At 39.6% G+C, this 16,135-nt stretch overlaps 1 protein-coding gene across 14 annotated transcripts in view; it reads right to left on the bottom strand.

The window, feature by feature from the left end:
• The window catches only part of dnmt3ab (DNA (cytosine-5-)-methyltransferase 3 alpha b), a 523,149-nt gene that overhangs the window by 140,240 nt on the left and 366,774 nt on the right, over positions 1-16,135 (bottom strand). The gene's annotated exons all lie outside the window — the stretch shown is intronic.

The following is a 16,135-nucleotide window of genomic DNA, read 5'->3' as shown; positions in this document are numbered from 1 at the left end:
CTAACAAAATATACCTCAACCAAAGCAGAGAAACAGGTTCCTTCCTTTACGTAGAAGCTATGCCAAAAATGATGGCATAATCTCCAAAGAAAATACTCCAATAGTTTTTAACTTTTCATTATATTATACAGGTCTGACTACTGAATTTTAATGCTAATGAATTACATAAGAGTGTTTTTTTTTACCCATTTATTGCAAAGTTTCAGGGTGTGTTGTTTCATAAATTTGGCTGTTATTCCCACAAGGTATCTCCCATGAACATAAACGGTACTTAAATAAAATACATTAGGAACATATGACCTTAAAACCAACTTGAATGGAACAGCCACTGATTGAATTCAATCATTTATAACACTGCTTGGCAACTCCATCAAGGGAATATTGTTCAACCAGGACAAGATACAAATTCTAACTTTACAAATTCATTTGTGCTTTTGTGTCTACGTGCAGGCCCTGAATGGAAAATGAACCACAGTCTGAACACATGACCTTCGTGCGTGAAATCAATTAAAACTCAGCTGGATGGAATAAATCAATTAAGTTTGAACTTCAAATAAATACTCAAGAATTATAGTTCAAATTTCAAAGTAAAATTTATTATTGGAGTACATACATGTCACCACATACAACCCTGAGATTCTTTTACTGCGGACATTCTTAGCAAATCTGTGGAACAGTAACTGTAAGCAGGATTCATGGACAACAAACTGTGCAAATACAGATCTAAATAAATAACGAGCATGAAATAACAAGATAAAGAGTTCTTAAAGTGAGACTGTTGGTTGTGGGAGCCCCAGAAGTAGAATCAGTGTCGTTATCCCCTTTTGCTCAAGAGCCTGATGGTTGAGGGGTAGTAACTGTTCTTGAACCTGGTGGTACGGGTCCTGGGGCACTTGTACCTTCTACCAGATGGCAGCAGCGAGAAAAGAGCATGGCCTGGGTGGGGAGAATCTTTGATGATGAATGTTGCTTTTCTACGGCAATGTTTCATGTGGATGTGCTCGGTGTTGGGAGGGGTTTACCTGTGATTTACTGGACCGACTCCACTACCTTTCGTCAGATTTTCTGCTCAAAGGCATTGGTGTTCCCAGACCAGGCTGTAATGCAGCCAGTCAGCACACTTTCCACCACACACCTATAGATCCATGCAAAGGTTTTTGAGGACATGCCGAATCTTCGCAGACTCCTGAGGAAGTAGAGGTGCTGTTGTGCTTTCTTTAGTCGGAATTACAGATGTGAAGGGGATGTTTTTCTATGTTTGGGTTGCACGCGGAGACTTGACTGCCAGCCGTGAATATTGAAAATTTAGAGCTAGGCCATGTGTGACTTTCCAATTTATAAAAACATTTTTCTTGCACACATTTCAGAAACGTGCACTCAGAACGTTGCAATATAATTCATTTTTTTGAGTATAAGTAGTGACATCTGAGATCTCCTTTGACGGTAATGATGAATGATAAAGGTGGGTTTTCTGACTGATCTTTCAGCGGGGCACCTTGCTCGTGGTATATAATGGAATTTAAAGCAGGTGCAGCACACAGTCTTCCTGACGAACGATTGGAAGTCGTAGGTAACACGCCTAAATATTCAGGTTTCTGCATGTGGCTGGTAAGCCTTTGCACCAGCAGGAAAGATTCAAAAAATTACCTTCCCCGACAACTGCAACTGCACTAAGCTAAGATTGTAGGGAAATCTACTTAAAAACAGATTTATTCTCTCTTTCTTGTAAACTCTTCACTCTTTTCTCAACTACTCATGCAGAGCACAGCATAAATGGCATATAGTGCCTTGAAAATGTATTCAGCTCCAATCCTTTGTTCACATAATGGAGATTACAATCAGGGATTTTGATCAATTTAACAGAGAATTTTTGTTTGTGAATCACATGCTCCTTTTTCACTGCAGAGCCCAAAAGACAGGAAAGATTGTAAAGCATGGAAAACTAAAAATTCTAATACTGAAATGTCACCAGTTCAAAAGTATTCATTGCCCTTTGTTCAGTATTTAGTTGAACCACCTCTTGCAGTTACTACAGCCAGTAATATTCTTTTTAGATAAGCCTCTATTAGCTTTGCACAATGTACTGGAGCAAAATTTGCCCATTCCTCCGTGGAAAACAAAATTGCCTGAGATGTTCAATCAGGTTAAGGTCAGGAATCTGACTTGGCACTTTCGTCATTTGAAGCCACTCCATGGTTGCTCTGGCAGTGTGCTTTGGGTCGTTGTCCTGCAGATAGACAAACTTCCTCTTCAGTATAAGTTTTCTGGCAGAGGCAAGTAAGCTTTTATCCAGGATCTCTCTGTATTTAGCAGTATTCATCTTCTCATCAATCCTGACCAGATTTCCAGTCCCTGCTGCTGAAAAGCATTCCCATAGCATTATGCTACCTCCATGATACTTTACAGTAGGGATGGAGTTACTTGGCTGATTCACATTATTAGATTTACGCCACATGTACTGCTAATAAAAAAAAATCCTTGCCCATAATGACTTTGCAAAGTGTCACTTAGAAAATACTGTAAAGAGGTGGAAGAAGGTCTTTTGGTTAGATGAGACTAAAGTGCCCTCAATATGAAGTGGTGCATATGGTGTAAATCTAATACTGTGCATCAGCCAGGTAACACCATGTCTACTAACAAGAAAATCAGGACAGTTGATGAACACAATGTCTACAGGAGGTATGTTCTTTGTCCAGGAGGTTACTGAACATCTTCAAGGTGCAAGGGCATTACCAGGGAGTTCTGTGTATTAACAAAAGGGCAGTCTATGAATATTTGCACTTTGTAATGCAGGCAGATGGCTGTATCAGCTTGTCCTTCTTCCTTGGACTGAAAGGAAAGAAGAGGTGACTTCTTTCCTTAGGAATAGAGTTTTGATGACCTCTGCAAAGGACCAGTGAGCTGTGAGAAGTAGCAGATATTAGTAGCAATGGACTGAAATGTTCCTGAGGCTGGTATGTTAACTGACCTTGACTCTGATCTGAATGGGGAAAAAAAATCAGTCAGAGCACATGTAAGGATGTATTTGAGGTCACAAAAAGTCACAGGTCCCTTCAAGCATAAAGGATACAGTGTGAAGATTGATCCTTTAAAGGCACAGCTTCAATGAACACAGTCAGTAAAATCTGTTTGTTCAGTAAATTAGACTCATTGTTTTTCAGGCTGTGAGAGTGAAAACTTGCACTGTACAAAATTGCATGCTGCAATGCTATTGCCATCATGGAAAGAAAAAAACACTTGCAAAAATGAAAAATTCACCAAAGAATGAGGTGATGAAGTAGCTTAGAAGTGATGTTTCCCTCACTTCTATGTTATGCTAATTTTCAACTTTTGGCCACAACTCATTATTATTTCAATTGTGAAGGCTTTGGACAGGATGCAAAAAAGGTTTACTTGAATAGTTCCACAAATGAAAAACAAAGAAGGCTGGAGACACCGTGAAGGCTTCACTTGAAGCTGAGAAGTTTCAGGTATGTGAAAAATGTGTTCAGAATAATGAGCATCTACACAAAGTCATTGATGAAAAACTGTTTCATTTGGTGGAAGGACGGAGAATCAGAGGATACAAGTCTAACGCGACTAACAGAAGAACCAAAAGTGGCATAAGAGAATCTCCTCTACGCAGAGAGCAATGGACATCTGGAATGGATTGTCTGACATGGTGGTAGAATTTGATTCAATTAGCGCTGCCTTATAGCTTCAAAGAGAACAAATTGTAGGGACACAGGGAAAGGTTGGGAGGACAGGAATGATCTGTATTGCATTGTCAGAGAGTTGAAGAGTGAAATGACCTTGCTGGGTGTCATTACCATTCTGCAATCCAATTGATTCTAAAGTTTCCTCTGCCAGTCAATAACAGACTCTGTCCTAACTCAATTGCCAGATCTTCTGATTTTCATAACGCCCAAAATCTTTTAACTTCAACTTTAAAGAACTAAGCGTCTGGGCTGAGAATTACAGAGAATTACAATCTTATGAGTGAAATAATTTCTCCCTATCATAAAACTAAGTATTTGAGCATCTATCCTATGGCACTGGTCCCAGGTTGTAGCCTACTGGCATATTTTCTTCCTCAGAATTTATGACTTCTCTTCGCCAGTTCTTATTCCTCATAAGCACATTACCCACACATCACCTTGCTGACCAGCCTCCTGTGTGGATTCCTATTGAAAATCTCTGAAAATACAAATATATCACATCCACTGATTCCACCACCTTATTCTACTCTTCACATCCATGAAGAATTCTAAGCCTGATCTTCCTTTCATAAATCCACACTGATCCCGTTCAATCCTACTTACTGTATCAATCAATCCTGTTATCACATCCTTAATTATTCCCTTCAGTATCTTCATTGCTACCGACATTCAGCAAACATGTAGGGCGTTCCTTTTTCCCTCTCTTGCACCCTTCTCAAACAGAGATGCCACATTTTCCACATTTGAATCTATGTGAGCAATTTCAGGATTCTGGAAGATGATAACCTGCTCATGGTTATCAAGATAATAACCAGATAATTAGTGCAATCACTCTCTATATAGCCAACTCTTTCAAAGCTCTGGAATGTACTACCTTGCGATTTTAGTCTCTAGTGCACTTTCAAACAAAAATTTATTTTCTCCAGTTCCTCATTCTCATTGGGTCCTTGGTTCTTGGATATTTCTTGTAGTTTTTTTTGTATTTTCTTTCAAGACAGTTACAAAGTATGTAATTGCTCTGCTAAATTCTTGTACTCCATTACTAAATATCTTACCTCTGTATGCAGCCCACATTGAACTTACCTCAGTAGCTGCCCTTCTAATTACAGAAAGGGCCAGATCATGCTTGAGTCAGCAGTCTTTCAGCTAATGGGGAGTGTTCTTAGGCATTAAGTTCAACCAACAATGATCAAAAGCAGAGTGGTGGGAGTGTGGGAGAGAAGAGCATGCTTGGGGTAGCGTGGATTGCCCTTTGAGGGCCAGATGGACTTGCACAAACTTATAAATAATATGCACATTGTTACATACCTCAAGGAGATCTTGTGACTTTCTTGTGAGAATGATGTAATGGTCTTTTGGAGGTCACCTGATGTAATTTTCCCGCCGATGTGAGGTCATGTGATGACATTTTCACCACGGGTATATAAGGGAAGACCTCAGATGACGCAGTTAGTTTTTAGTTTTCTGTTTTCCAGTTAGAACATTAATGAGATACTCTGCTCCGCTGTGTATTTGCAGTATGATGCAGTTTTGATTTTAAACGGAGTTTTATGTTCTAATGTAAGATACAGAAGTCTGAGCCAGCAGTCTGACAATCGCTGCCAGGTCTGTTAGTGTATCTTTTCAGTAGTATTGGAGAGTGAAGTCTTCATCGAAGTACAGGATATGAAGGACTAAGAAAAGTCGGGAATGTTCAGCAGTTTAATAAAGGATCGACCTTATTGAGTATTCGTTGAAGATGTAGCGACCTGCATCAAAGATAACTGCTGCCAAAAGAGCAAGGAAGTTCATGCAAGGTGCTCTCTAGAAATTAAGGTCAGTTGTTTTAAGCCATTTATTTCCTTCATCATGAATCCTTTGGACAGAAAGAGCAGGAAAGTCACATCTATGAAGAAATCCTTCTCCAGAGAAGTCTCTCCCAATTGAATGTATAAATCTGTTGGACTTTCGAATTTACTATCTTAAGAACTGTATTTTGACTTTACCACTTTAAGAACTGTTTTCGAATTTATTGCTTTAAGAATCAGTACCGAGTGACGATTTGTTGAACGGCCGCATAGCGGTTAATTTCCCGTTAAGGTTTTCATTTGTTTTTTATTGTTTATCCGTGTTTAATAAATGTTTGGTTGTTTTTATATAACCTGACTCGATTGATATTCATTGTTGCTGGTTACATAATAACATAAGATAATTTTTGTCGTGCAAAGGAGATTCTCCTTGAATGGTAGCACTTTTGTGCGGACTCCACTGCACCTAAAGCCCCTTCCAAGATGCAAAAGTCACACTGAACAAAAGATGAAGGTTCCACACTTAGCAGGGTTTCTTTTAAAATCTGCACCATGGCAGAGAGCAGCAGAGGGCTTCAAGTGCTGTTCATCAGCATGGATGGTCTCTGATCACTCTGCCTATGATTGTAGCATTGCGTCCAGTCCTTAAAATAAGTTAGAGTTTGCACTTTGATCAACATTAAGTTTATTCTTTTGGAAATGGAATGTTCACTTTCATGATCAAAATCTTCCCAGAAACTTCAGGGTGCTATATTTGGACAAACTGGGTACACAAAAATCTTTGATAATACCTTAGTAAAGAGTGGAACTTTCGCTAACGTTATCACTGCAATTTTTGCCTTTGCAATGCAGTTTTAACTGGGATTCTGCAGATGCCTTTCAGAGCCAATGCTCATGCTGCCTGCAATATGCATTTGTAAATACAGCCCTTAGGTTTCAGTTTGGTTCAGCAATCCACATTCTTGGCTCTGAGCCAGAGGTTTGTAGATATATACGCTGCTTCAGGACTTGAACACGTCATTTTGGCTGCCACTACAGGATGATACTGAAGACCAGCTGTACTGTCCAACTCCAAAAGGATACCCAACTAATCATCCTACTAAACAACCTGGGTCCAGATGGTTGGTGTTTATACCAAGGATGAGACACATTATCAAATATGTTTTTTTTTCTTATTGTTATCTCCAAAACTGCTAATGTACCCAAAAACCAAGGATAATAAAGTCAAACAAATCTCCATAAAAATTGTTCTATCTATATATTTTAAAACAGTGTTAGAGCTTCTATTTCTTTTATCACCCAGGCTACGTACTTAAAGACAGAGACTTCATATCAGATGGCAATAGTGTACAATCAGCAGTAATGTACTCCAGAAATATTCAAATATGCTGCAACCCAATGTGGTGAAACCAGTTGTGGACACAACCAGCTGAGAGACTTTTTAGCTCACTACACCTCATTGGAACAAAACCCAAATGGGTGAAAATGGGTTGAAGTCTTTTTACTCAACAATTCTATGTCATATTATTTCAGAAATTATTTTAAAGTTTAACCTATTTCAATTGTGAAATTACAAAACAAAAAAAAAATAACCAAAAGGGAAAAAAAATCAGAAAAAGGAGTAGGTTCCAATGAATTAAAAGGGGAATAGCAACAGAAGTGCATGAGAGTGACCTGGACACCGTGGTGCTCTCATCCACTTGATGACGTTCTTTGGTTGAGAGAGGATGGGGGTAATTGTTGGAGACATCTTGCTTAATTGCTGCAGTGCATCCAGCAGACATACAAACTCTGTGCACAATTCATTGACAATGGATGCGTAGCACATGGAGAATATTCCATCCTACTCTTGCCTTGCATAGAGAAGCTTTTGGATATACGGAGCTGGTCCTACTCATTCCTGAATGACCAGCCTTTTGTCTGCCTTTATAACTGCAGCATTTTGTGTTTAGTCCAGCTAGATTACTGGCAAATAGTGGCACCACACTGTTTTGCCATTAGCCACCTTACACCTGAACCAACTACTCCCAAGATGTTGCTGTTAGAAACCTGGCAACCAGGACTGAATGTCCAGATGAAATGGTTAAATTGTCGCTTGTTGGAGAGATTATTATTTGGAACTTGCTGTGCAAACTTACAGAACACTTAACACTCAATAGCTCACACCCAGGAGGTTGTCTCGACCTTGCAATATGGATAACATTATTATCTATGGAATTTATGAATAGAAATGTAAAATCATCAGTAACTTAGCAGCCATTCTCTCACAGGGATTCAAAGGAGAAAGGGTGAAAGGTAAGAGGTGGGGCAGAGGGAGGGGGAAAGATAGTGAAGAAACATGGATCCATTGCTATGTTAAGGAGAGCCTTGGTGGAACTTTGACTTAGTGGGCAACTGGTGTGACGCTTCCGAAATAACAATTGATGGGCTTAAATTTCATGAGAGAGAGTTCTTCATATCTGCAGGTTGAAGTAAGTGTTGAGGGCATGAGCAAGAGAAGAAATGAGATTACTTTAAACAGATAATCAGTAAAGAAAGCCCAAAAGCTGGGATTATCTGCGCTTTCTAAATTAGCAATTGGAGATTAATAATTTTTAGGCTTAATTGATCTTAGACCATAAGACATAGGAGCAGAATTAGGCCATTTGACACATTGAGTCTGTTCCATCATTTCATTATGGCTGATCCATTTTTCCTCTTGGCCCCAATCTCCCGCCTCCCCCCATATCCCTTCATGCCCTGACCAACCAAGAAACTATCAAACTCCACCTTAAATATATATAAGAACATAAGAAATAGAAGCAGGATAGGCCATCTGGCCTGTCGAGCCTGCTCCACCATTCAATAAGATCATGGCTGATCTGGCCATGGACTCATCTCCACCTACCTGCCTTTTTCCCATAACCCTTAATTCCCTACTATGCAAAAATCTATCCAGACTTGTCTTAAATATATACAGACTTGGCCTCCACAGCCACCTGTGGCAATGAATTCCACAGATTCACCACTCTCTGTCTAAAGAAATTTCTCCTCACCTCTTGTTCTAAATGGCTGTCCCTCTACTCTGAGGCTGTGTCTTCTGGTCTTCGACTCTTACACCAGAGTCTCCATCCTCTCCACATCCACTCTGTAAAGGCCTTTCACCATCTGATAGGTTTTTAATGAGGTCACCATTCATTCTTCTGAGTTCCAGAGAATACAGTCCCAGGGTCATCAAACACTCTTCATATGACAAGCCGCTCAATCTTGGAATCATCTTCGTGAAACTCCTTTGAACCCTCCCCAGTTTCAGCACATCCTTATGATGGATTGTTAAGGCAATCAGCCTTCCATATAAAAAAGTATTTTCGACCACTGTGAGAATGATGAGAATTAATACAACTTTGAATTATGAAGCAGTCATGATGAAACATTAGCACTGATGTATGCGTACGAGTCTGCTTCGCATCTCAAGACAGACATATTGTCTGAAGTGGAAGGATTAATACTGTTACATATCAATAATTTAGGGATCTTGAGCGAAAGCCAGCTAAATTTGGCAGAGCAAGCTTCATGCTATGAAGTGTTGTAAAATTCTGACCAATGCTGTTGGGAAAGATCCACATGGTGTTTTCTCACCCACGTTAATATGGTTCATCTTTATGCATGAAAGCTGGCTGAAGAAAGACAGAAGAAAGTCATTTAGTGAGGCTGAAGATGAAAACTCTAGACCCAAAAAGGAACTGTGGATAATAATCCTGATTTGGAGTTAATGGCAGAGATGGTTGGGAATACGATTTACATTCAATGGCCACTTTATTAGGTAGTCCGTGTACCTAATAACGTGGCCACCGACTGTACATTCGTAATCTTCTACTGTTGCCGTCCATCTGTTAAAGTGTTGTGTGTTCAGAGGTGCTCTTCTGCACACCACTGTTGCCTTCCGATCAGCTTGAACCAATTTGGTCAGAGAAGTTGTTTGGAGTGTTCTTTTGTCTTCATGCTGTAGTTTTTGCCAGGATACTGACTCATTAGCAGTTGGACCTTCCAAATACAGGTGTATTTTTACTACATTCAGTTGAAACACCTTGACTACACACAGGTGATCTCCATTTAACTAATTATGTGACTTCTAAAACCAATTGGCTACCCCAGTAATGATATGACGTGTTATATTGAAGGAGGTGAATACTTATGCAACAATGATTTTGTTTCATATTTAGTAATTAATTTAGATCACTTTATAGAGATCTGTTTTCACTTTGACACGAAAGAGTCTTTTTCTGTTGATCAGTGTCGAAAAAGCCAAATTAAATCCACAATAATTCAATGTTGTAAAACAATAAAACATGAAAACTTCCTGGTTGGGGGGGGGGTGAATACTTTTTATAGGTAGTGTATAGTTTTCACCACCCTTTGGATAAAATCACTGCTTTGAGGATGCACAAAGTACATAAGTAAGCCACATTAGCTGTCTGCACTAAAAGGAAGACAACCCAAGAGCCTCCATTTTTTCCCCTAGTCTTGCCATAGTAAATCTATTCTATCTTCTCCAAGGCCATAACATCTTTCCCTCAGTCTGATGTCCAGAAACATACACAGAACTGCAAATGAGGCACAGCGAATGAATTGCACAAGTTCAGCAGACACAGCTTCTTCATTTTTAGATTCAAAGTAATGTATCACTTTCACAAGTGCCTCAGCAACTTGCCCTTCTACTACATTCAAATACTACTGTGCATGTACTATTTTGTTTCTGTTTTTGCAGTCCCCCCATTAATATCAGTCTGATTCAGCTGCCTCTTCATAAAGCATTTCTCCAAGTGCATGATACCACAGTTATTCCCCATTCCAACGCATCGGCTTCTCCCGTTCCCATTTACCACCAATAAAACTCCTCATTGTATTTCTTACAAACACACAGGTCATTTATGCATAACAAATGTATGAGTGTATGATAATGCAATTTGGTAAAAGAAACAATAGTGCAGACTATTATCCAAATGGGAAGAAGGTTCAAACATCAGAGGTGCAGAAGAACTTAGGAGTCCTCATGCAAGACTCCCAGAAGGTTAATTTGCAGCTTGAGCCTGTGGTAAAGAAGGCAAATGCAATGTTGGCATTTATTTCAGGGGGAATAAAATATAAAAGCAAGGAGATAATGCTGAGTCTTTCTAAGACACTAGCCAGGCCACACTTAGAGTATTGTCAATAATTTTGGGCCCCATATCTGAGAAAGGATGTGTTGTCATTGGAGAGAGTCCAGAGGAGGTTCACAAGGGTGATTCTGGGAATGAAGTGGTTAATATATGAGGAAAGTTTGTCAGCTTTGGGTCTGTACTCACTGGAATTCAGAAGAATGTGGGAGAGGGGGAAATCTCATTGAAACCTACCAAATGTTGAGAGGACTAGATAGGGTGGATGTGGAGAGGATGGTCTGGGTATCCAGAACTGGAGGACACAGCCTCAAAAGTGAGGGGTGACCTTTTAGAACAGAGGTAAGGAGGAATTTTTTTTAGCCAGAGAGTAGTGAATCTGTGGAATGCTCTGCCATAGACTGCAGTGGAGGCCAAGTCCATGGGAATATTTAAGGCGGAAGCTGATTGTTTCCTGTTCAGTTAGGGCATCAAAGGATATGGTGAGAAGGCAGGTGTATGGGGTTGAGTGGGATCTGGGATAAGCCACGATGGAATGGCGGTGCAGACTCGATGGGCTGAATAGCCTAATTCTGCTCCTATGTCTTATGGCCTTATGGTCTAACATGTATACACTCAACACCAAGCCTCTGTATCATAAAAGAACACTCTGCAAGCTGTCGTTAAGCCAAATACACATACAAACTGCCACTGTCTTGTTTATAAAGAAGGTTATGTTAGCTTATCATGAGCTTTCCTTGGAAGGACGTTTCATGTCAATTATTTAACAGAAAACATGTGGAGATGGACTAAAGGATTCAAAATAAAGCTACTTCAGACCTAACAGAAAAAAAGGGCTAGTCAAACGCAGCAGTGAGAAAGGAGGAAGTTGGGAGATTAAGGTTTAGATAGCTAAGAAGTGATAGGGGTAGAGGAGGGAAAGTGAATGGAGGGGAGAGGAAAAGTGAATGGAGGGGAGAGGAAAAGTGAATGGAGGGGAGAGGAAAAGGAAGGGAAAATACCAGTTTCAGAAACATGAAGAAATTAACTCATACACTTCAGATGGTATTTCAGTGCCTATAGAATAGTTTGGTACATTCTGAGATAAATGAAAGTACTCTTTTTATGGGAATACCACCCATGGGGAGGAAACTATCTGGAGTTTGCTCAGATCCAAAGTGCCCCAGTGCACAGTGAGCTATTTGTTGAGTTTTAAGATCTGATGAAAGGAAGTATGAGATAAATTGTAATAGTAATACATTTCCAAAGACAAAAAGGAATGGTAGTCACTGCAAAGTCAAAACTTTAAGCTCTTAAATACTAAAACACCGCAGCATCACAACTGCCTGCCTGTATCTGCCGCATCTTCCATTGATGGCAGCAATATAGGTGAGTTTCTACTTCTATTCACACCAGCTTCTCCTCCACTTGGTGCTATTTCTTCAGCTGCATTCTCTGAGGTACTGTAAGTGTTGCAAAGTTTGGACTTGCCAAGGTTTATGAGAAACATGAGAAACTGGGTAGCAGGCAGTAACATCAATCTGTTCCTCTGGATCTAAAGTGGTTGAAGAAAGGAATGAATGTTAGAATAATGGGGCACATCTCCACAATGGACTAACATTGAGAGGTGCAGTGTAAGACAGTTGTATCTATGGAACCGACTATGTGAGAAGCTATAGCAAGGTTAATATATTATCTTTGGTCATCTTCTTCTTTCCACACAAATATTCACTTATTTTTCCAAGAAAAAACAAAAAAGAGGTGATTGAGTCTGATATACAAACAGAAAATGCTTGATAAACGAAACCGTGTACACAGCATCTCCAAAAGGGGGACAGTGAAAAGATTAGGGACCCTTCATCAGAACAATATTTCTCCAAAGAGAACTTATTATTGTGGATTCTGCTTAATTGGACTATCAGTAAATTGGGCCAGCCACTTATTTGGGACAACTCTTAAAGAACAAAAACTAATTGAGAAAATACCTTGGATTTTCTTTGTTTATTTGGGACAGAATACTACTTAATTGGGACAAGAGACTGTTGCTAAACAACTTCTAACCAGCATTAGTCACGTGCAGTTGTGTGACTGTTAGACATTGCATTGCACTTAGAATGAACAGGTTTTACATAGTGTCAGTTGTGTGTATTTCTGTTCAAAAAGCAGTGATTCTTGTCACTTACAGTATAGTTGGAGAGAAATTCATACCTGTTTTGCTCACTGTGGTTTCAAGCAATCAGATTTAGAGTTGCCAGAAGCATTCAATGGCGAGTGAAAATTAAATGATTTCACTACTTCAACAAGTTAGAAACTGCAAAGAATTTGAATGCATCAACAATTATCTGAAATGTTACAATGAAAATGAAGATTTGGAGGATGCATCTGCCAAAATCATTGTATGAAGGGAGTTCATTATCTGTATTAGATGTCTGTGCTGATTTTATTCATTTACAGTCAATCAAAAGAACACGGCAGTACACACTGGATGAATTCATCAATCATTAACGCAACTAATACACAGTTTTATGGCACTGAAGAGGTATTAGTAGTGTTCTAATTGGCACTGAATTTCAATTAAATAAATAAACTCTTGCTTAGTTCAACATTAGTTTTCCTTTTTTATACCTTTTAACTATTTCCATGAAGCTTTGTGTAATTGGGGATGCCACTCAATTGGGCAAAAATGTACCGGTCCCAATCTGTTAGTGTGGCAATATAGATATTGAGTTCAACAGTTACTGGAGTTTTGCAATGATTCCCTTGGGGCTTGACTCATGTTTATATAACTTTATCCTTACTTCCTGGATTTTGTACTCTGTAATAAAGCACTAAGTACCACACTTTATGAACTGATTGGTTACTGTCAAAGACCTGTACTCAACTGCCAAAGGTTACCATCTTTACTACTGCATGACTTAGTCTGCATTGTCTCTCCTGATTTTTCCCACCAAATTTTTATCTGCTTGCCAATGACCGCTCGAGGTTCATTGCCATCTTCCTCACTGATGACTGCACTAAAAAGTTTTGGATCATTTACAACGTCTGCACTCGTGCTCGCCAACCCAAGTTCAGGACACTAACATACAGTAAAGATAGGAGTTGTCATGGTACTGAGACCTGGATTGCATTCTAGTTTTTAAATCATTTTTAAATCCATCACAGGTTCAGTTTCTTTTTCATTGGGCAACTTTGTTTCCCACTTTGTCACTGCCCTCGTCATCCAGTGTGCTTCAGTCTTGCCATAAAAAAATGGTACTTCATCAAAATGGATTTTTGAAAATCAGAGATGACAATATTAACTGTAACATCTTTACTCAGCATCTTGCGTAACACATCAAAATACACAATTGTCTTTAACAATGTAAAGTTCCAGTAGGAGAGCTGCACTATTTCTCCCAATCGGTTTATGCTTATCTGTTCACTTTATCCCTGATAATTATATGGAGTTATAATATTTAAGTTTATATTATTATATTAAAGTTTAAAAAAACATAATGTTTGAATCCTCTTGAGAAGGTTTTTTTTAAAATTACAACCTACAGGGCATACCTGTGATTTGCTGCAGAATGGGGATGCAGGGGATGTAATCACTGAGCTCTGATCCGGCAATGACCCACAGTTAATGTGGAATATGTTACTAGGCACCTCCTTGTGACATGCCTTCATAGTCAACCGTGTGGCACCTGATACGGGAGAGAGATGGCCTTACCATGTCACATTCATTGTTTACTGTCACTTTATTCCATCTGCTCTCAGCTACTACAGGTTGTTAACATTGTATTAACCTCAGCTTGTCACCTCTTGTACAGTGTGCCCTGGAAGGTTAAATAAAGCAATGCTTCCTGTAAACACTTCATGAAGTATCACTCCCCCTTAACTAGTTCGCCACAGCACTGCTGTACTTTCCTCTTGTTGGCTCTGCTTTATGTGTTTGTGTAGGATTTGCCTTGGATTTTATCTCTTGCTTTTTCCCTCCTTCATAGTTAACAAGATGAAATAATATTTTAGAAATATTTCATTTACTCCAGCCATGGTTTCAAGGGAATGCAATCTATCGAACTGGCATTTCTCCAGAATCTCCCTTCTACCTGCTCTTTTCAGTTAACCCCTAACTTGTAAACCATAAGACATAGGAGCAGAATTAGACCATTTAGCCCATTGAGTTTGCTCTGCTATTCGATTCATGACTGATCTTTTTGTCCCCTCCTCAGCCCCACTCCCCACCTTCTCCCCGTAACCTTTGATGCCGTCTCCAATCAAGAGCCTATTAAGCTCTGCCTTAAGTACATGCAATGACTTGGCCTCCACAGCTGTCTGTGGTAATAAATTCCACAAATTCACCACCTTCTGGCTAAAGAAATTTCTCTGCATCTCTGTTTTAAATGGACGCTCCTCTATTCTGAGTCTGTGCCTTCTTGTCCTAGACTCCCCCACCATGGGAAACATCCTTTCCACGTCGACTCTGTCTAGGCCTTTCAACATTCAAAAGGTTTCAATGAGGTCCCCACCCATCCTTCTGGATTCCAGTGAGTACAGACCCCGAGCTATCAAATGTTTTTTGTATGATAACACTTTCATTTCCGTAATCATCCTTGTGAAACTACTCTGAACCCTCTCCAATGCCAGCACATCTTTTCTCAGATGAGGAGTCCAAAACTGTTCACAATATACAAGGTGCAGTCTCACCAACCTCAGAATCACATCCATGCTCTTGTATTCTAGACCTCTTGAAATGAATGTGAACATTCATTTTACCTTCCTCACCACTGATGCTACCTGGGTGTTCTGCACAAGGACTCCCAAGTCCCTCTGCGTCTCAAATTCCTGGATTTTCTCCCCATTTAGAAAATAGTCTGCACATTTATTTCTACTACCAAAGTGCATGACCATGCATTTTCCAACATTGTATTTCATTTGCCACTTTCTTGCCCATTCTCCTAATCTGTCAAAGACCTTCTGCAGTCTACTTGTTTCCTCAACACTACATACTCCTCCACCAATCTTCATATCACCTGCAAACTTGGCAACAAAGCCATCTATTCCATCATCTAAATCATTGATATACAGCACAAAAAGAAGTGGTCCCAAGATCCCTGCAGAACACCACTAGTCACTGGCAGCCAACCAGAAAGGGATCTTTTTATTCCTACTCACTGCCTCCTAACAATCAGCCAATGCTCTAATCATGTTAATAACTTTCCTGTAATACCATGGACTCTTAACTTGGTAAGCAGCCTCATGTGTGGCACCTTGAAAGGCCTTCTGAAAGTCCAAATATACAACATCCACTGCATCCCCTTTATCTATCCTACTTGTAATCTCCTCAAAGAATTCCAGCAGATTCTTCAGGCAAGATTTTCCCTTAAGGAAAGCATGCTAATTTTGTCTTATCTTGTCCTGTGTCACTAAGTACTCCATAAGCGCAACCTTAACAATTGACTCCAACATCTTCAGAACCACTGAGGTCAGGCTAACTGATCTATAATTTCCTTTCTGCTGCCTTCCCCCTTTCTTAAAAAGTGGAGTTACATTTGCA

The sequence above is a fragment of the Mobula hypostoma genome, chromosome 2 (genome assembly GCF_963921235.1).
Source record: "Mobula hypostoma chromosome 2, sMobHyp1.1, whole genome shotgun sequence".
NCBI lineage: Eukaryota > Metazoa > Chordata > Chondrichthyes > Myliobatiformes > Myliobatidae > Mobula > Mobula hypostoma.
This window is presented reverse-complemented; position numbering and strand designations above follow the sequence as displayed.